Consider the following 23060-nt stretch of genomic DNA (forward strand, 5'->3'; position numbering starts at 1 on the left):
TAAACAAGGATGCCTTTCCTGATTGTCCACATTCTGTTTCCAGTGCAGCCAGCATCCTCTAATATGACCAACCCTATCTATCTGCTTCATATAAATATGTTCCATTAATATGTTTCTATTTAGTACTTTGCAAAAATTAATTTCTATATGAATAATAGGGGTATACACAGGAGTGTACGCAGCATGTATGTAGCTATTTCTATCATCGTTATACTTCTGGCAGTTGTCTGCTTGCAGTGAAAAGAACTACATTTTGCAGCATCTTTACTCCACACATTTAAATGTTTTAGGTGATATTTTTTCCACAGAGACAGTTACAGGATGCAGAGAGAGGCACAAATTACCAGCGTGTCAATTATGGTAATGCTTTTACATAATAAGTATAAGTAGTAGGTCATAAGAACCACTAGTCTCCTTGTTACTAAAAACATAGTGCCAATCAAATTCTATATATGTGGGTAGTGGCTTGTGAGGGAGGTAATAAAAATGAGGAAACAAATTATTCCTATTAAAAGCATACCTTGAGCATACGAGACAATGCATATTAGGCCATGTTCAAGCAAAGTGAGAACAAGAACCCAGCAGTGATAGTCTCTTTTCCCAGACTTTTTCAAAGATACCATAAATAGAGTCTGACATTAATGTTTACAGAGAAGAGATAGCTTGTAGGAGTATTTGGATACTAATTTGCAGAGTAATAACAGATAATGCTCCAATCACTGTGAGCGGTCCAAAAAGAATATGAAAAGGGGCTCGTTAAGGTGACAGTTTATGCTTCTCTTATAAGAGAGGGCTTCTTAACCTGAGGCCCATGGACTCCCAAGGGTCTGTGGATAGGATTCAGGGTCCCAACACAAAAATCCACGCCTTATGAGAGTCAAAAGTGTATATCTATATCACTGTAGTATCAGAAGTACATGCAACTTTGTCACTATTAGAAATGAGAGATTTTAGATATCACAAAGCACTTATTGCAGATATTTTGAGATACAATTCATGCTCATTAACACTTCAAGGTTATTGTAGTTATTAAGTATACTATTAAAACTTATTATTTTAGGCATTAATAAAGAAACAATAATGTAAGTTTGTTTTTAATATTTTTAAAACTATATTTCAATATATTTGGTTTATATTTTAGTTCTATGCACTTTGTTCATTTAAAAACTTTATTCTGAAAAGGAGTCCAGGCTTTACAAGACTACCAAAGTGATCCATGGATCCAAAAAAAAGGTTACAAATCTCTGGTTAAATTCAGAGGTAAAAATATTCTGCTTTTGTTTCAGAATTGAGTGCTCAGATAAATCCAGGATGTCAGATGTTATTTGGGAATAACTTGGAGGATTTTTTTTTTTTGATAAAAGGGAGGAGAGCTGGATATTTTAGTTTTCTAGAGCATATACAGGTCTAATGTAGGAACATGAACCATTTTAGACACTTTAAAATACTGTATTGTAGTACCAAGTCGATGGGGAGGAAGAGAGAGATTCCCGGGGCAGACGGAGATAATGGATAGGGACTCCAAGTATTGATGGAGACATTCTGAAATGGCCAGAGTGTGATTTAGCAGTCCATTTTTACTTAATTGATTTTTCACTGTGATTGAATTGAACTTGTTTGTTCATCAGAAATTGCCTCTGACATCTGATTTTTCCTCCATTTTATTTTAATTTCTCTTTTTTCATCTAAATCATGTCATACTAATTCTCATTGCTATCGAGCAACAGAATATGACATTCCTGACAGAGGAAAGGACTTGGGTACTCAAGGTCTTCGTCAGCCATAGCTGCTCACACTACTGACAGTCAATAAGAAATCAGTGCTTTCTATTTTTGTTTTAGGTAATTTGTTTTTTTATTACAACTTTTATTTTTAACAGTTCAAGAGTTGAAAGTTAAAAATACCAGATATAAGTTGGAAAGCATTCTTTTTGTCCATTCTTAATTTGGTACCCAGTCGAACGTATTCAAAGATGCTGTTTTCAAACCATACATATTGTTGGGAAAAAGCAATCTAGAAGGTATCTCTAGAACTATCAGTTGAAACTATTCTTCAGAAATCCTTTATGAGTGTATCTGGATGTTCTGACCCCCTTGAAACATTTGTGACATTTGTAAGCTTGATCTTTCTTCACATTGTAAATTGTAAACTAATACAAACAGGGACCAGATATCATGTATTTTATGTAAACTCTTGCATAGACTATATACAGCCAAATACACTATCATTTGTCAACAAATATTAAAGAGATGGTAGCATATTATAGAGATTTGTTTTTTCCAAGTATTTATATTTGTGCTACTTAGCATGAAGATTCTACAAAAAAGATCTTATTTTGCATCTTGTTTAGGGTCATGATGCATATAGCTACTATATTTGAAAAAGATGATTTTCAAACCATCATTATAAAATCAAGTGATGATTTTATAATAATGTACCTTTAAAACTATTCATTTTAAGAATCATTTTCAGAATAAAATTCTCTGGCTGTAATAATTTCTCCGAATGTAAATCTTTTTTTCTTGTTATTCTTACCATACTTTCACTGAAAAACAAAACAAAACAAAAAACTCTGCTTCATTTTTCTACAGTTATTACATTATCCTTCCCCTGTTCTCCTTGCTTCAGCTCTCATATATTAAATTTCTTCCAGCGGTTTCTCAGTAGTACTTAGGTGACTTCCAATCCATTTGATTATCTTTCACTAACACTTGATTTTTATCAATTTGATTATCAGTATTGGAACCCATTTATACAGTCCACAATTTCTTACCATAGGGAATAATAGCAAACCAATGATAAAATCCTTTGAAAATCTCATCCTCACCTGATGGTGGTGATAATATTTTAAAAACTTTGAATTAGACTTGAAAAATGGCACGTTGTTTTTCCTTTAGTACATCTTTCCTCTTCTTTTTTTTTTCTTATCATCTAGTTTGGATGCTTTATATGATTATTCAATACATTAACATCAATATAATATGCTTATTTAGAGCATGAAATTTGGACCTAGACTGCCAGGGATTAAATGCTTCCTGGCTGTGTAACCTTGGGCAAGATACTTAACCTCCTTTGCTTCCTCATCTCTAAAATGGACACATTCTATTATTGGTCAAATCAAGTGAGGAATGCACCCCACATTGAAGAGAAATAGACTTCACCTTTTGATGAGAAGAGTAAGGATATCATATTGCAAAGGAGTCTTGATATAGGGACTCTAATTCATTGGAGGACATTACCGTGATGATAAACTATACTTGTTGACTAATTAAACATACAATTTATCTTCTTATAGGATAACTGATCTGGGTTAAAGGTGGGAATATCCTTAGCCTACATTATTCCATCTTTCTGCTCACCAGGTTAAATTTGGACTCTCTGAAGGGCAAAATGAATGTTTTCCTGTCAACAAATTCTTCCCAAAGCTCTTTGTTTAGTTTAAGAGAAAACCTTAGACTTTCTGAAACAAAAAAGTTCTGTTCGTTCATCAATGATTTAGGACAATTTTTTAATAGTGTCTTTGTTGAAATACAGTTGACCCTTGAACTACACAGGTTTGAACTGATCAGGTCCACTTATAAGTTGATTTTTTTTCAATAAATACATATTACAGTACTACACAGTCTTCGGTTGGTGGAATCTGTGATGCAAAACTGAAGATACGAAGGGTTAAATGTAAAATTATACATGAAGTTTTTGAGTGCTCGGGGGTCAGCACCTATATCCTACTTGTTGTTCAAAGTCAGTTGTATATTCACTAGAATTATCTACAAAATTTACCTGTTCCTGAACCCAACCTGACAGTCTTTGGCAGGTGAGAACAAAGCATCTTTCCTTCTCTTCCCCACCCCGAGCTTTATTAAGATATAATTGACATATAAGATTGTGTAAATTTAAGGGGTAAAATGTTATGACTTGATACACATACATTTTGCAAAATGATTGCCACAATAAGTTTAGTTACACCTTCACCTTACGTGATTACAGTTTTGTTTTTTTGTTGTGGTGAGAACATACAAGATTTACTCTCCAAACAACTTTCAAGTATACAGTACAGTATTGTTAACTGTGGTCATCATGCTGTACCTTAGATCCCCAGAACTCATAACTAAAAGTTTGTACCCTTTGACCAACAGCTCTGCATCTCCCCGACCCCAGTGCCTGGAAACTACCAATCTATTCTTTGTTTCTGAGTTCAACTTTTTTTAGATTCCACATATAAGTGAGATCATTCAGTATGTGTCTTTATCTATCTGACTTATTTCACTCAGCATGATGCCCTCGAGGTCCATCATGTTGTCACAAATGAAGAAGGAAAGGATTCCTTCTTTTTATGGATGAGTAATATTCCACTTCATATATATACATATATATATGTATATATATTTCCTTCATTCTTTCATGGATGGACACTTAGGTTATTTCCATATCTTGGCTATTGTGAATACTGCTGCAGTGAACATCGGGGGTGCAGATACCTCTTCAGAATTTCATTTACTTTCATTAGTATCTGTGCATTTGAGGAATCAATCTCTTCTTTTAGCCTTTCTCAGCAGTTTGGAGGGACTGTTGACTCTCTTCTCTGCCCCGGCAGGCTGTAGGATGTGCTTTTTAGTTGCCTAGAATCTCTGGCCTGGCTTCCTGTTTGGGTGGGCTGGTGACTTGCTTCCCTGCCCAGGCAGGGTCCTAGAATGGGCTCTGAGGCTGGGATGGCCTACCTGCTGGTGAGTAAAACTCAGAAGAACTGCTGACCGAGCTTACTGGCCAGATGGGGCCACTAGCTTGGCTCTGCAGATAAAGAGAGCCACTGGTTCTCTGCCTGGGTACTATTGCCAGCAGGAATGCAGTCTGCCAAGATCTGCATGCTTGTTGCTGTGGGCCCTGTCACCCTCTGTGTCTCTAGCTGATTCCCCCAATGATTCCCAGGAGGCAATACCTAGTAGCTCCCCTAAAAGCATCCTGTAATGCTGGAGAAGCTGGATGTCCACCTTGGGCTTTCCTTTTTCCACTGGAGAAATGGTAGGTCCTTGATGTAGTGTTGGACCAGCCTTGGGGAGGTGGTTTTTCACAACTCTTGTCATCCAAGAGGTTGCTTTAACCCTATTCCCAAGTGGGATCTTCACAAAATTGTCTTGTCTATGGATAATTGCCAGTTGTTCTTTCTGTGAGGGGAATTGAAGTCGGGAACCATCTATTTCTCCATTTTGCTGTGTCACTCTGCCTTTATTTCTAATACAAACTTTGGGTGATTCTTAGGCCTAGTAATGTTAGAGAACCATTGGTGTATTAGACATTGGGATACCACATTGACTGTATGAAAAAAATGTGTATGCTCTTCTATAACACTCAGAAGCCTCTGTCTTTTTCTATAACATGACAGAAGATGTAATAGTCCTGGTTAAATTTTATTTCACCCTCATTTATAACATTGTGACCAAGCTAATAAATCTACTGTATTCTAACTCAGAAGGCCAGGTATATAGACTCTCCTCCCTGGGTTTAGAGAGAATTCTCTGATATGGTGACAAGAATAGCTTCTGTGCCTGAGAATAAAGTTTCTAATCAGCAGGGGCAGGGAAATACTCTTGGAGTACAATATATTAAGTTCCAGAAGGATGCCCATACCTAAAGTCAGGGGACTTGATATGGAGATGAAGTATTGCATACATTTAGGTATAGGTTAAAAGTCACCAGGATTTAGGCATGTCGTTAACTTTCATTTTATTCGCAGGCTATAGATGTCAGTCTTGCCAGGAAAAATATTTCAGGCAAGGAGTTTAAATGAGTGCTATCAATACCCTTGGAAGGGTGGGGGAAACAAATGTCAGAGAAGGCTCATGGAAATCTCAGGAAATTTTTAAGTTGCAGAAATTATAGAAAAACAGCACTGCTAGTTTCAGCAACCTGCAGTACCTAATTAATTGATTCATAGGCAAATATCTGGAAGACACAACATAACCTTGCTTTCAGCCCAAATCAGTGTGCTTGCCTACTATTGTTAGCAGGACTAAAATGAATTCCATTTCTCATCTACCTTGAAAATCTTGTGAAAGCGACTTTCTTTGGCAGAATCTAAGCTGGAACTCAGCTAGGGATTTAGTCTAAAAATGTAGTTTTCTATGCTTCTTTCTTCAGAGATACAGGAGACAAGTTAGAGAGACAGATATACTGCTGAATACAAGCAGACATTATCCATATTGCCTAAGCCATAATCATATGTGATGTTCTTCTTCCCTTTTCTGAGATTAAGAGAGACTGGGAGCTTGTTAGAATGCAGATTCCTAGTATTTCCCCAATAGAATCAAGCATCTATTACTATTCAGAAGCACAAAAAATATCCTCATTCATACTAGATTTTAAGAATCACTGCCCTAGAAGAAGAATCAAGTTTTTTTATATTTCAATAAGATATATGTCTCAAGTTTTGAATGAAAACCTAATGTGTAATGGATTCTGGAAGCAAAAGCCTAGTTGTGTATATACCAACCCATGCACATCAGTATACACTTGCATATTTAATATTATTTATCAAATTTAACACAATTACTACAACCGATTTGGACACTATTATAGAGCTTAAAAATAGATTAAAAATGTGAAAGGCAAAGGTTTTGGCATAAACTGCAAAATGATAATTTTATAAGAATAATTTTCTAGATTATTCTTAAGAGTCGTGATTCTCTTCATGTTTAAGGGAGCAATTAAGGATCTCCCCACAGTAATTTTAATGATTCTAAATGTGAATAGCTATGAAATTTTAAAGAAAGCTACCTTTTATTGCTAAGGTAGGTTAAATTATATTTTAACTATTTATCTTACAATGTAAATTATAGTCATCATATAATTATCTTCATAAAATATATGTCTCAGTGGAAATAATGTCTAAAATGTGGAGGCAGTGCTCGTTATTCTCAAAAGCCCCATTCTCATTTAAAATTTGTGAATCTCTAATATTTTCAGTTGATTTAGGAAAATAACCAGATGACATTCAGTTAATTTTCCTAATGTTCAAGTTACTTCAGACCAAGTTAGATCTGACCTAAAAGAACTAGGTCTCCAAGGAGACTTAACTTTATTCTCTTTATAAATCTATAATTTCTGGGGGTTGCCTCCCTTACTCTCAGAGGCTTCTCATGAGTTTATAGTAACTGGTGGAAAAGTTAACAAAAACATCTTAAGTTCATTTCTTTTCAGTCTAAAACTTTCAGCACAGGATGAACTTTTTATGAAGTTACTGTTCTCCTTTTTTTTTTCTTTTTAACATCTTTATTGGAGTATAATTGCTCTACAATGGTGTGTTAGTTGCTGCTGTATAACAAAGTGGATCAGCTATACATATGCATATATCCCCATATCCCCTCCCTCTTGCGTCTCCCTCCCTCCCACCCTCCCTATCCCACCCCTCTAGGTGGTCACAAAGCACTGAGCTGATCTCCCTGTACTATGTGACTGCTTCCCACTAGCTATCGATTTTACATTTGGTAGTATATATATGTCCATGCCACTCTCACTTCATCCCAGCTTACACTTCCCCCTCCCTGTGTCCTCAGGTCCATTCTCTGTGCCTGTGTCTTTATTCCTGTCCTGGCCCTAGGTTCTTTAGAACCTTTTTTTTTTTTTTTTTGATTCCACATATATGTGTTAGCATACAGTATTCGTTTTTCTCTTTCTGACTTACTTCACTCTGTATGACAGACTCTAGGTCCATCCACCTCACTACCAGTAACTCAATTTCGTTTCTTTTTATGGCTGAGTAATATTCCATTGTGTATATGTGCCACATCTTTATCCATTCATCTGTTGATGGACACTTAGGTTGCTTCTGTGTTCTGGCTATTGTAAATAGATCTGCAATGAACATTGTGGTACATGACTCTTTTTGAATCATGGTTTTCTCAGGGTATATGCCCAGTAGTGGGATTGCTGGGTCATATGGTAGTTCTATTTTTAATTTTTTAAGGAACCTCCATAATGTTCTCCATAGTAACTGTATTAATTTACATTCCCACCAACAGTGCAAGAGGGTTCCCTTTTCTCCATACCTTCTCCAGCATTTATTGTTTGTAGATATTTTGATGATGGCCATTCTGACTGGTGTGAGGTGACACCTCATTGTAGTTTTGTTTTGCATTTCTCTAATGATTAGTGACGTTGAGCATCCTTTCATGTGTTTGTGGCGATCTGTATACCTTCTTTGGAGAAATGTCTATTTGGGTCTTCTGCCCATTTTTGGATTGGGTTGTTTGTTTTTTTGATATTGAGCTGCACGAGCTGCTTGTAAATTTTGGAGATTAATCCTTTGTCAGTTGCTCCATTTGCAAATATTTTCTCCAATTCTGAGGGTTGTCTTTTCGTCTTGTTTGTGGTTTCCTTTGCTGTGCAAAAGCTTTTAAGTTTCATTAGGTCCCACTTGTTTATTTTTGTTTTTATTTCCATTTCTCTAGGAGGTGGGTCAAAAAGGTTCTTGCCATGATTTATGTGATAGAGTGTTCTGCCTATGTTTTCCTCTACAAGTTTGATAGTGTCTGGCCTTACATTTAGGTCTTTAACCCATTTTAGTTTATTTTTGTGTATGGTGTTAGGGAGTGTTCTAATTTCATTCTTTTACATGTAGCTGTCCAGTTTTCCCAGCACCACTGATTGAAGAGGCTGTCTTTTCTCCATTGTATATTCTTGCCTCCTTTATCAAAATAAGGTGACCATATGTGTGTGGGTTTATCTCTGGGCTTTCTATCCTGTTCCATTGATCTGTATTTCTGTTTTTGTGCCAGTACCATACTGTCTTGATTACTGTAGCTTTGTAGTGTAGTCTGAAGTCCGGGAGCCTGATTGCTCCAGCTCCATTTTTCTTTCTCAAGATTGCTCTGACTATTCGGGGTCTTTTGTGTTTCCATACAAATTGTGAAATTTTTTGTTCTAGTTCTGTGAAAAATGCCAATGGTAGTTTGATAGGGATTGCATGGAATCTGTGGATTGCTTTGGGTAGTATAGTCATTTTCACAATGTTGATTCTTCCAAACCAAGAACGTGGTATATCTTTCCATCTATTTGTATCACCTTTAATTTCTTTCATCAGTGTCTTATCGTTTTCTGCATACAGGTCTTTTGTCTCCCTAGGTAGGTTTATTTCTAGGTATTTTATTCTTTTTGTTGCAATGGTAAATGGGAGTGTTTCCTTAATTTCTCTTTCAGATTTTTCATCATTAGTGTATAGGAATGCAAGAGATTTCTGTGCATTAATTTTGTATCCTGCTACTTTACCACTGTTCTCCTTTTAATTCCTTTCCATACCTCATCAACACCATTTACCTGATCATTTCTTATTGTGCCTGCACTAGCCTGTAATCAGGATTCTTCCTTGATCTGTTCAGTATTCCAACCTCCCTTTGGTCAGTGCCACCTTAGCTGACATACACTTGGTCTTCCACAGTTTTCTATACATGCAAGCAGCAGGAAAAACTTTTTCTCTTTAGGGTAGAGCATAAGATTGATAACCTGACAAAGCAATTACAGTAAAACTCTTATTACAAGGCACTTCACTATTTCACAGATTCGATTATACCTTTGGTCAAACTATGACCATTGTGTACATTGTGCATTTCTCTTTATATAACATAGAAGGAGCCTACAATGTGGGTGTTATCTTATCCTCTGACATCGACATTATTACAGTGGTCTCTTTTATTGCACTGATTCGTGTTGCTAGATAGAAAAAAAATACTTTCTATGCAATTTTCAAGGACTAGCAGATAAACAATGTCAGAAAATAATATCAGGCATCATTTTGTCTTGTAATATAAGCTTATCCCATTACGTATTGTCCCAGTTATAAAATATAGTTGGTGATTTATAGTCATAGGCCAAATATTTTAGCAATGATTTTATGTGAAATTTGTTCTAGGAAGATAATGCTATTTGACTTAAGTAAAAATATTTATTCATATGACTGATGATAGCAGATGTCTCTGATGCCTGCATGTTACATCTTTCCGTTCCACAGTTCTGTGCACTTAGACTCACCTTGTGCTAAGGCTCCCATTACGTGCACTGATCTCTTGTCTTCAGGACTGATGCATTAGGCATAGTGCCTGGCCCATACTACTTTTAGGAACCCACAATAATGTTTTAAATTTCTTTTATAATTAGAAGAAACAAACTTTAAGTCGATAAAAATGTTTTAATATATAATAGTAATATATTTTTCTTTATACAAATGCAGTCATAAAATGAGAATTTAATTTCTTTTTATGGTGAAAGGGACCAATCACAGTCATAATGTGGCCTTGCCTATCTTTCCACTTTCTCCATGGTTGACTCCTTGGCCATATGTAAGTATAGCTAGGATGTATAGGGGAGTTAACATTCCCTAGGGCAACAAGGTGAGAGTAGCAGCCAGGTAAACAATTTTGAGAGGAATTTTTATGTTTCCAGAAAGAATGAAGTCCCTGTTGCCCCTCTATCACATCTTCATATACTCTATAAAGCACACTTTTATACATTTTTCTTCATCTTTTCCTTGATGTGTAGAGTCAATTTCTCATTTTATAGGTATAGGGAACACAAACTAAGACTCTTGACTCTGTACTTCACTACCAATTTCAATCTTTTAAAATATAAAAATGTTCTTTAGATTTCTTGTTCCCTATTATATTTCCTTTTATACTAACAGATTTATTAAGATTTAATTCACATACCATAGACTTCACCATGGTAAAGTATACCATGCAGTGCTCTTCAGTATATTCACAGACTTGTACAATCATCACCATTACCTAATTTTTGAACTTTTTCATCACCCCTAAAAGAAACCTCATACCAATTTGTAGTCATTTCCTCTTTCTTCTTTCCCCCAGCTCCTGGAAACCACTAATGTACTTTCTGTCTACATAGATTTGCCTATTCTGGACATTTCCTATAAATGGCATTATATAATGTACAATCTTTTGTGATTGGTTTCTTCATTTAGCATAGTGTTTTTAGGGTTCATGTTGTAGCATGGATAAGTACTTTATTCATTTTTATGGCTAAATGTTCCATTGTATGAGTACACTACTTTTGTTTATTCATTCATCTGTTGATAGACATTCGTACGATTTATGCTTTTTTGGCCATCAGGAATAATGATGCTATGGACATTTGTGTGCAAGCTTTTGTGTAAATATATATTTCAAGTCTCTTGGGCTTTTACCTAGGATTGAAATGCTGTGTAAAATGGTGACTCCGTGTTTAACTTTTTGAAAAACTCCCAAATTGTTTTCAAAAGTGCTTCACATTTTCACATCCCCACTAGCAATTTTTGAGTGTTCTAATTCACCACATCCTTGCCAATACTTATTTGTGTCTTTTTTATTTTAGCCATTCTTTACATGTAAAGTGGCATCATATTGTAGTTTTGATTAGCATTTTCCTAATGACTACTTATGTTGAGCATCTTTCCATGTGCTTTTGGCCATTTGTATATTTTCTTTGGAGAAATGTCTATGCAAATATTTTGCACGTTTTTAATTGGGTTGCCCTTTATATATTGTGCATACAATGTTATTAGATAAATTATTGCAAATATTTGCTCCCATGTGAGTATCATTTCATTTTCTTGATTGTTTTCTTGGAGTCATGAATGTTTTTCATTTTAGTAAAGTTTAACTATTTTTTCTTTATTATTTGTGTTTTTAATGTAATGCTAAGAAACCATTGCCTAACCCAAGGTCACAAAGATTCACTCCTATATTTATTTTTTAGTTTTATACTTTTAGCTTTTAAATTTATGTCTGTGATCCATTTTGAATTAGTTTTTGTACATGGTGTGAAGTACAGGTCCAATTTCATTCATTCTTTTGCATGTGAATATCTAGGTGACCCAGCACCTTTCGTTGAAACAGCTATTATTTTCCCACTGAGTTTTCTTGATAACTTATCAAAAACCAATTGACCATACTGTGAGAATTTATTTCTGTATTCTCAATTCTATTCTATTGATCTACATGTCTTTCTTTGTGTCAGTACCTCATGTCTTGATTAATGTAGGTTTTTAGTAATTTTTGGAATCAAGAAGTGTGAATCCTCCAACTTTGTTCTTTTCTCCAAGATGGTTTTGGTTATTCTGTGTCACTTATATTTTCATATGAATTTTAGGAGCTGCTTCTCAGTATCTGCTAGAAAGACACCTGGAATATATGATAAAAGTTGTGTTGAATCTGCAGGTCAATTTGGGGAGTATTTCCTCAGTGTACAAATTTTCAATCCATGAATATGAAATGTTTTCCACATACATAGGACCTCTTTAATTTCTTTCAACCATGTTTTATAGTTCTAAGTTTACAAGTCTTGTACTTTTGTTGAATTTATTCCTATTTTATTCTTGTTGGTGCTATTATAAATGGAATTGTTTCTTTAATTTCATTTTCAGATTGTTCATTGCTAGTGTTTAGAAATGTAATTGACTTTTGTTCTTTGATTTTGTACCCAGTAACTTTGCTGAATCATTTATTCACTCTATAGTTTTTCTTAATGGATTCATTATGATTTTTCTATAGACAAAACTATGTTATCTACAACTAGAGGTGGTTTTACTTATAATTTTCCAATATTGGTGCTTTTGTGTTCTTTTTCTTACCTAAATGCCCAGGCTAGGACCCTCATTCCAATGTTGAAATGACATGGAGTGAGTGTATATCCTTGTCTTATTCCTCATCTTAGGTAAAGCTTTCACAGTCAAGTATGATATTAACTGGAGATTTTTCATAGATATGCTTTATTGTTTGAGAAAGTTCCCTTTTGCTACTACTTTGTTAGGTATTCTTTTTTTTCTTATGATGAAAGGGTATTGGTTTTTTTCAAATGCTTTTTCTACATCTATTAAGGTGATCACATGGTTTTGGTCTTCTAAGTAATATGGTGTTATATTATGCATGTAGCTTTTTTTGTATTTTGAACCAACCTTGTCTTACTGAGATAAATCCAACCTTGACATAGTGTACAGTTTTTAAAAATTTATTGCTGGACTCGATTTGTTAGTATTTGGTTGAGAAGTTTTGCATCTATATTAATAAAGGATATTAGTCTGATTATTTTTCTCTTGTGTTGCCTTTGCCTGGTTTTGGTAGTAGGGTGTTGCTGACCTCATTGAATGATTTGGGAAATATTCACTCCTCTATATTTTACAAGGGTTTCTGAGGATTGGGTGTTATTTCTTCTTTGAATATTTTTGTTAGAATAAGCCAGCAAAGTGATCTGGGTGTGGGATTCCCTGTGTTTTTTTGATTAATAATTAACTCTATTTTTATAAGTCTTTTCAGATTTTGAATTTTATTTTTTGAGTTAATTTCAGTAGTTTGTTTCTTCCTAGGAATTTGTCCATTTCATTCAAGTTATTGCATTTTTTTGGCATAGAAATATATTATCTAGTGTTATTATCTTATATCCTTTTTTTATCCTGTAAAGAAGATAGTGATATCCCTTTTTCCTTTCTGAATTTAGTAATTTGAGTCTTGTCTCTTCTTTCCTGGTTACTGTAGCTAAAGTTTTGCTAATTTTGTTTAAACCTTTCCAGAGAAAAAACTTTCGTTGGTTTTCTCTATTTGTTTTTCTATTTCTGTGTCCTTTTCTTCTGCTCTATTCTTTATTTCCTTCTGCTTGCTTTCGGTTTTGATTGATCTTTTTGTTTCTTCAGGTGAAAAGTTAGGGTGTTCATTTGAGATCTTTCTTTTTTAATACAGGTGATAACAGCTATAAATTTCTCTCTATACACTGCTTTAACTGAATCTCCTGAGTTTTGTTATTTTGTGCTTTTTATTCATCACAAAGTATTTTAAAATTTTTCTTGTAATTTGTTTTTTGAGCCATTAGTTTTCTAAGAGCATATTGTTTATTTTCCACATATTTGTTTAATCCCCAAATTTCTTTCCTTTATTGATATCTCATTTAATTCCATTGTGGTTGGAGATTATGCTTTGTATCATTTAAATCTTTTAGAATTCATTGAGGTTTATTTTAAGCCCTATCAAATGGTCTATCCTGGTGAATATTCCACATACACTTAAGAATAATACTCTGATGTATATGCTCTACTGTTGGATTGATTGTTTTATAGATGTCTAAGTCTACTTGATTTTTTAAATGTTGCTTAATTCTTCTATTTCTGTGTTTTTCTTCTGCTTAGTATTTCTATCCACTATCTAAAGTGGAATACTGAAGTCTCTAGTGATTGTTGTTGAGTTGTTTTCCCCTTCAATTATGTCAACTTTTGCTTCATGTATTTTAGGGCATTAAGTACATATATGATTATAATTATTATATCTTTTTGTGGGTTGACCTTTTCTAAAATATCCTACTTTGTCTCTAGTTATTTTTGTCTTTAAGTCTATTATGGCTGATAATATTATGCAGTTCTTTGTATGGTATATTTTTTCCTTCCTTTCACTTTCAACCTGTTTATGGGCTTTGAATCTAAAGTGCATAACTTGCAGACAGCAGTTAGTTCATGGGGTTTTTTTAATTTACGTATTTAATTTATTTTTTATTTGTGGCTGTGTTGGGTCTTCACTGCTGCATGCGGGCCTTCTCTAGTTGCGGCGAGCGGGGGCTACTCTTTGTTGTGGTGTGCGGGCTTCTCATTGCAGTGGCTTCCCTTGTTGCAGAGCACGGGCTGTAGGCCTGCGGGCTTCAGTAGTTGTGACATGCAGCTCAGTAGTTGTGGCTCATGGGCTCTAGAGTGCAGGCTCAGTAGTTGTGGTGCATGGGCTTAGTTGCTCCATGGCATGTGGGATCTTCCTGGAGCAGGGCTCGAACCCGTGTCCCCTGCATTGGCAGACAGATTCTTAACCACTGCGCCACCAGGGAAGCCCCAGTTCATGGTTTTTAATCCCTTCTGCCAGTCAGAATTTTTTTGAGTGTTAAATCCACTTAGATTTAATGAAATTACTGATTAGGTGAAACTTAAGTCTGACATTTTTGCTACTTTTTTCTATGTATCTTAAGTCTTTTTTGTACAGTTATTCCTTTTCTTTTAACTACTTCTTTTTTGCTAAATAGATATTTTCTAGGGTATTTAACTCTCTTTTGTTTCCTTATCATATTTTTTAGTTATTTTCTTGGTAGATCTCCTGGGGATTACAACTAACATCCTAAGTAAAGCAATGTAGTTTATATTAAGGCAAATTGCATTTATATAATGTATAAAAACTTTGCCCCAATATAGCTCCATTCTCCGCTTCTTTGTCCTATTTTCATATAAATAAACACTTTTATATAAGTTCATCCACATAGTTTTATAATTTTTTCTTTGTACAGAAGTGAAGCATTACAAAGAAAAGTACATTCACAATGTCTTTTATATTTACCTATGCAGTTACTTTTACCAGTGCTCTTATTTTTTCCTATTGATTTGAGTTATTGTATAGTGTCTTTTCCTGAAAGACTCATTTAATATTTCTTATGAGGGAAGTCTTCTAGTGATGAAATCTCTCATTTTTTGTTTATTAGGGTATGTGTTAATTTCTCCTTCAATTTTGAAAGATAGTTTTGCTGAATGCAGAATTCTTAGTTAACATTCATTTTCTTTCAGCACTTTGAATATGTCATCCCACTGCCATCTGGCATCCATTACCCTGTGAAGAGTCAGCTGTTAATTTTATTGAGAATTCCTCATGTGATGAGTTGCTTTTCTCTTCCTGCTTTCATCATCCTTTTTTTCTTTGGCTTTTATCAGTTGCACTGTGATGTGTCTAGAAGTGGATCTCTCTAGTTCATCCTTCTTGGAGTTAACTGAGCTTTTTGGATGAGCAGATAAATGTTTTTCATTAAATTTGGAGAGTTTTTTTTCTTTTTAAAAAAATTTTTTACTGTTATTTATTCAAATATTCTTTCTTCTCCATTCTCCTCTCTTGAGATTCCAATTATGCATATGTTAGTAAGCTTGATAGTATGTCACAGTATTCTGAGACTATATTTATTTTTCTTTATTCTTTTTTTCTTTCTGTGTCTCAGATTGGATAACCTTAATTGACCTATATTCAAGTTCACTATTTCTTTCTTTTTCTATCCATTCCAGTCTGCTATTTATCCCATCTAGTGAGTATTTTATTTCATTTTAGTTATTATACTTTTCAACTATAGACTGATTTCTGTTTTCTTTTTTAATAGTTTCTATCTTGATTAATATCTGTTTGTTGAGACATTGTTCCCACAGTCTCCTTAATTCTTGAGACATGGTTTCCTTTAGCTCTTTGAACATAGTTATATCAGCTCTGAATATTAAGCCCAATGTCTGAACCTTCTCAGGGGTAATTTCTATTGACTGCCCTTTTTCCTTGTGCATGGGTCATGCTTTTTTGTTTTTTGTGCGTCTCAAAATGTTTTATTGAAACTTATATATTTTAAGTAGTATAATGTAGGATCTGGTGACTCAGATTCTCCCCTCCCCTAAAGTTTGTGTTATTGCTGATTGTTGAGTTATTTTTGTTGTTCTTATTGCTGTTTGGTTGTTTGATGTCTTTCCTGGACTCCTTCTGTAAGGTCTATATTCTTTGAGTTGTGTGGCCACTGAAGGCTCTGTTTCATTAGTGTCAATTTCAGCTAATGATTTGAAGGAGATTTTCTTAAATGCTTTGAGCCATTAGGTCTCCCAGTCTTAGCAGAAGAGCCCTATATTTGTTTTGGTGTTTCCTTTCATTGCTCATGCAAGCAGTTTACAACTCTGCCTTAGCTTTCACTCACTTCCTCCTTGTCAGAGCTTCAAGGTCAGACAGAGCTGAGGATTAGGTCTTCTTTCCTTTTTCTTTGGCATGAACACAAGCTTTCACATGGGCACTATCTTCTTGATTTCTAGGAATAAGTTAAAGCTTTAAAATTCCCCTATTAATCTCATTCTCCATTTTTCACTTTTAAGGTTTTGGTCATCCTCTTCCTATTGTCACCTCAGGCAGGTGAGATTTTAAACAATTGCCACTGATTATTTTAGATAAAGACCCGTGGTATAGACTGTTTGCCATGAACAAGCTCTGATTCTGAGATTTAAACTTTTGAGGAACTGTACAGACAGGTAGACAGTGACAATAATCTGGGATGGAACTTGAAGGGGATTTCTTTTATTTTTCTAAATAATTATTTCTATACATTTCAAAATCATCTCAAACTTACAAAAAAGTTGCAAGTACAGATAACTGTTTTTTCCTCTGAATGATTTGAAAGTAAATTGACATAATGCTCCATGATTACCAGACATTTTAGTGTGTCTTCAGTACAAGTAAAGACATTCTCCTAGTTATCCACAGTACAACCACTGAAATCAGAAAATTAACATTGATCTCTTATTCCCAGCTAATCTTCAGATCCCATTCAATGAAGTTTTGCAAACTGTCCCAAGAGTGTTTTTTTTATTTTTTTTTATTTTTTTAAGTAACAAAAGCATCTAATCCAGAATCAGGTATTACATTAAGTTGTTGTATCTCCTCAAGTCTGGAATTAAATTTAATTTTAATATAACGAAGGACAAAGAAAAATCACGATTTTGGAGGTCACTGGCTCTCCAAGGGTTGAGTGGAGAGGCCAATGGTGAGAGGGCTGCTGCCTTGGACATCCGGCCAGAAAAAGCCACAGGGGCTGCCTCTGGAGATTCTTCCCCATGGTCCAGAGCAGACTGGGAACAACTGGTCATGATTTTTTGTTCAGGCCTTTCACTTAGCACTAGATAACCCCAGATGAAGTTATTAAATAATCTAAGTGACCGACCGGTATATACAGGCAGAAATGCTTCTGGAAAATGCATTTCATCCACTGCTTACCAACTTTAGTCTTTTGTTTATTTTTATTATTAAAACGTTTAATAATATTTATTAATGTAGCCAATCTTTATCGAGAAAATATTCTTGTTTAGGCATTTTGCTAAACGCTTTCGTTTAATCATCGCATTGAAATCTTCTAACAATATAAGGTATGTATTATTATTAATCCTATCTTATAAATGAGGACAATGAGGCGTGGAGAAATTAGATGAAGTTGTCTAAAATCACACAGATGGTAAGGCCTCCAGAATTCACATACCTTGTCACCTCATACTTATGCATGGAAACATTTTTAATTCTTAATGAAATAAAATGAACTTCAATTTCCTGAAATCTGATTCTTCCTTCTCTAAAAGAACCATTGAAAAAATGACTTTTCAATTTAAGAGAGAGACTTTGACCCTAGTCTAACTCAGGAGGACACTAAGATTTTACCCTTCCTCCCTCAACAAACAGAGATCAGGCCAGGCAAGGTCATTAAGTGTGGGTAAAACATTTATTTTGAAAATTCATTTGGTGCTTAGATGATAAACAGGAATTAAGAGCCAGTATCTTTTACTTTATTGTTTTACTTCTTATCATTTTTTAAGCTCTGGTAAACTTTGGTGTATCAGATATAATATAATTTCATACATGTGGCCTCCTGAAATATGAAGTAATGTTGTAAAATAACACTAAAAGAAAAGCTGGGCATGTTATTCTTTATTCCAGTAGCATGATTTACCCAGTACTTGCTTAAGTGCTTTAGGTTCGTACTGTTGAGCATCTCCTGTGTGCAAGGCACTTCAGAGCCGTGAGACCAAGCTACTAATGTAAGATTTCCAGAAGGCCTCCCCACACAGTTGCCAGTAAGGACTTTGTATTCAGCCTTGCACCAATGTTTATGCACCTACTGGCTCCTTTCTGGTGCCAGGAGACCTTCTTGCCTGGAGCTTGGCTCTTACCCTCTGAGAAGTCATTTGCCCCGATGCAGAAGCCATGCCAGAGGATCGTAACTCATTCAACACTTAGCACTGGGTTGGGAGCATATCAGAGCTGAATCTTTCATAAAGGGGCTTTAGGTTTTGAGAAGAAGGACAACATCCCATTGTCCTTAAGGAATGATAACACCATGAGGAATTTCCTCTAGGAGAAAATAGAATGTTTCTATCAATCATCAACCATCTTTGCAGTCAGTGGGATTTATTGGCTCCTAAGGTCCCAGGATTCAGTCAGTGTAGGAAGTCATATCATTAACCTACTGTAGGTCAGAGAACAAGCCTCCTCTTTACCGAACCCCAAGGTGTCCAGAGAGGGGGAATTCACATAATTTAATCAGTTCTTTTGGTTCATTAATGAAATAATTTCTTTCTGACTAACAAAGCTAATGCGGAAGTGGAAAACTTATTTATGGTGATTCTCTATTCAGCAATTTAAAGATGCCCTTTCAAAAATTACTTATAGAAGATTGTCAGCAGACAAGAATCATAATGTAGCTAACAATCTATCTTCACTGCTTATATAGTACTTGGCTCATTGCTGGTCCTCAATGGAATTTGACTGAAGAAAATCACAGAAGGGGCAGTTGCATGTGGGCAGGTACAGGGTTGATTTGGGACAGCCCAGTGCCTCCCCATCCTGGCTCTGGAGAAGAGGAGCCAGCAGGGAGCTCACAACCAGAGCTTGCTGGCTGTCTGCTGGTATAGTTGGGATCCTTCAATAACTCTTATTAGTAGTTAGTTTACCAGAAGAATATCTGATGAAATTTATTCACTGACTACTGCAGGTAGATCAGGAAGTCATACTCCTCAGAGAAGGAAATAAGCAGTGCTTCCCCTGCCATTGGCTCTGTTTGGGTTTATTCCACTGGCAGCCAGACAGAAGGCTGACTTCGTGGTTTGAGACACGCTGCATGGTGGTGACAGGTAGGATGTGCAGGCTATCCTGGGATCCAGTCTGATTCTGATAATCTCAGCCAAGACCTGTGCAAAGTTAGTCTGGGATGATCTTCAGTTTCTGTCCTTAAGAGAGAGCTGGTCCACTGCCAAGATCCACTGCTCATCACTCCCTGCTCTACTGGAACTTGAGTATATTCTTCTCATGATCTCATACACTTCACATATCCGACTACACACATAACACTCACAGGTCTCTTACATTTTTGAGTAGGTCTTTCATGATTTTCTCTAGGGGAGCCTATTCTACACTGTAACTCAATTAAAATCAACTAAATTTAGATTTCCTTTTGTCTGCAAGGATTCTGCCTACCAAAACTGTATGGTGCCACTGGGCATCTTGTGCAAACATAAGAGACCTTGTTTAGATCACTGTGTTCCCGGAGTCTTGGAAAATGTGTTGTTAATCCTATGGAATATTGATCAACTGTGTTTATTTCAGCCTATAGCATGGGGAGCTAGGAGCTGATAGTTTCTAGGCCAAGAGGGCCTCACTTTTTTTCTCTTCGAATATCAAACATTAAAATTTAACATTTACCTACTAAGTGTACTACTTACTACTAAGAGGCAGTATACTTACTGCCCCTATGTCAGTGCTTGTTCCTTGTGTCAGTATTTATAGTTTAGACAGATCGTCCTTTAGCCAGTCAGCTTCCATGTTGGGCTCCTGGTAAAAAAAATAAAGGATAAATGCATGAGGTATTTTTTTTCTCACAGAGTCGAATGTCTCCTTCTGGAAAATCTTTCTTCATGTCTTCATAGTACGCTTTTGGACACCAACCATCTATAGTATCATAGTAAAATGTGAGCTTAGGTACATGTTTTTATGGTTTCATTGTCTCTCTTCACCACCTCCATCATTTCTTGGCTCCCAAGGTAGGCAGCACTAATGAGGCAGAATGATTCCAATGCATTCAGAAAGGAAAATTCACTCTGTACATTAATCATTCGAAGGAGCATTCTGATCATCGAGGACTTGATTTTCTCAGGCCACGATTTAAGTAGTAAGTAGCCAGGAACATAGAGAACATCAAAGCCAGCACAAAAGTGGATTGGCGAGCTTGCTGTTGGGTGACTCAGTCATTCGCTCAGTTGCTGGAAAGAGCAGAAAGCAGCGAATTATTGGGAGCTCAGGGGCATGCTTCAGAATCTGAAGGGAAAAATAGCAGCCTACAGAATGACCAATGACCACAAGTTTCATTTCCTTTGGCACATGAGTTCTCAGGAAAGCTAGTTTGTATTTTACTTGACCACAGAGTCCATAGATGTCCTTAATTTCTCGGGCATTTGGATCGTCCAAAAGTTGTCAGAATCTTCTTGTCTTTGGGGGCCACGGCATGCCCAGCATGACTGATAACCCAAACTGGAAAGCGTCTTTTTGTTGAAGAATACAAAGCCTTTGCAAATGGCCCATAAAAGGCAGAAAAACCGGTGTTACCAGTAATAAAGAAAATAAGCAGCTTAGGTCTGTTGGCACTTTGAGTATTAACGCGGTCAGTCCAGGGCCCACATTTTAGAACCTGTGTTTCAACTCCACGACATGAAATGAATTCCTCAAGCACAGGAGTTTCTTCCTTGATTTCTGAGTCCATTTCTGTCTGCCTAGAAGGCAGCGGGCTGAACCGTGACCATCTTGGTTAGTAAGGGGATTTTTTAAATCCATTCTGCTCCCTCCAGTGTCTGCAGGGCTGCTGGTTTTCACAGTTGCTGCTAGCCAGGCTATTGTTTTTCAACACTCCTGTACAGTAGGGAGTAAGGCGTGGGCACAGGGCCTGTTATAACATTTCAAACCTCACTTATCTTACTTTTTTATTGAATAATGTTTTCTCATGTATTTTTCAAGCATTTGGTTAATTTCTAGAGTTCTAAAAAGTTGATTTTGCCAATCATTATCATTGCTTTTACAGAGGGGCAGTTTTTCAGAGGTCTTGCTCTGCCATTCCAGAAATGCTTCTTATCCAAATGTATTTTCAGTCTACATGTCTAATTTTCACCTCAATATTCTTAGTACTCAGGTTCTGAAGTAAATAAATATCTAAAGTGGAAGAAATCCAAACTGAATATATCCACTGTCCTGGCTTACTAAATTCCAGGGTGAATTTACTGGTTGTGAGTCTAACAGGAGTCTGTACTTTTTTTTCATTCTGGAAAAAAAATATATATCACATAATGTGAAAACAAAGTGTACAGCATGTTCTTTAGTTTGAATTTTACTATAAATTGCTCTCTAGATCTGGAACTTGTTCAGGACATTTTTTAACAGATTAAATTTTGCCTTCTTTAATAAAAGAATAATGTGTCCTCTATGGTGAACGAGCGTTGTAGCAAAATTCTGTATTTAAACTGATGCTCAACATTGTGTATTATATATTTTCTTTGTATAACTATCAAATTTCAGATGCTCCTGCTTACAAACAAGCCTGTATCTAAACATTATATACTTAACTTACATCCAAAAAAAATAGAGCCTATATATCCCCCATAAAGAAAATTGTTACAATACCTCGTAACTGAGATGTATGTATGTATATCTGCTTGCCACGTTAAAAATTCTTTTGCTTGTGCAAAAATTAAGAGAAAAACCCCAACATGGTTCACCATGGAAGATACAAAAATCTACTCTCTGAAATTATGTGATGCTAATTATAAGGTGGGGAATAATATATTGAAGGTATTGTTATCACTATTGTTATTTACAAAGCATTTACTTAGTAACTTACAGGTACTAAATGGCTGTTTTACCCACTTCCTATGATTTCATTTTCATTTTCAATGTTTTATTCACTCCTCTATCTGCCCTGTATCAGCCAGTTACATTCTGTGTGTATTCATTGATTCATAACTTCATTTATTTACTTTATACCTATTAGGTATCAGCTGTAAGCTCTTTAAGGGAAGGGACTAGGTCTTATTCATTTTTGTCTGCCTAATTTCTATCACATTGGCTATATAGGAAAACATATAAAAATAGAAAAATATAAAACAGTGCAATATTTTAGTATTACATACTTATTTTTGAGATTACAAATTGGTTGTTCCATGTGAAATTGTTAATATTTGATTATTTATTTATTTATGTTTGGCTGCATTGGGTCCTCGTTGCTGCATGTGGGCTTTCTCTAACTGCGGCGAGCGGGGGCTACTCCTCGTTTCGGGATGCAGGCATCCCATTGTGGTGGCTTCTCCTGCTGCGCAGCACAGGCTCCAGGCATGCGGGCCTCAGTAGCTGTGGCACGTGGGCTCGCGGGCTCTAGAGCGCAGGCTCAGTAGTTGTGGTGCATGGGCCTAGTTGCTACGCGGCATGTGGGATCCTCCTGGACCAGGGATCGAACCCTTGTCCCTCCGT

General features: G+C 35.8%; 1 pseudogene across 1 annotated transcript; it reads right to left on the reverse strand.

The window, feature by feature from the left end:
* Window positions 1-20330: 20330 nt before the first annotated feature.
* On the reverse strand, window positions 20331-21306 carry LOC307048557 (lipid droplet-associated hydrolase-like; annotated as a pseudogene). The gene has a single exon. The product of its transcript is annotated as a lipid droplet-associated hydrolase-like (transcript).
* Between the last annotated feature and the right edge of the window lie 1754 nt (window positions 21307-23060).

Source organism: Hyperoodon ampullatus, assembly GCF_949752795.1.
Source record: "Hyperoodon ampullatus genome assembly, chromosome: 1".
Taxonomy (NCBI): domain Eukaryota; kingdom Metazoa; phylum Chordata; class Mammalia; order Artiodactyla; family Ziphiidae; genus Hyperoodon; species Hyperoodon ampullatus.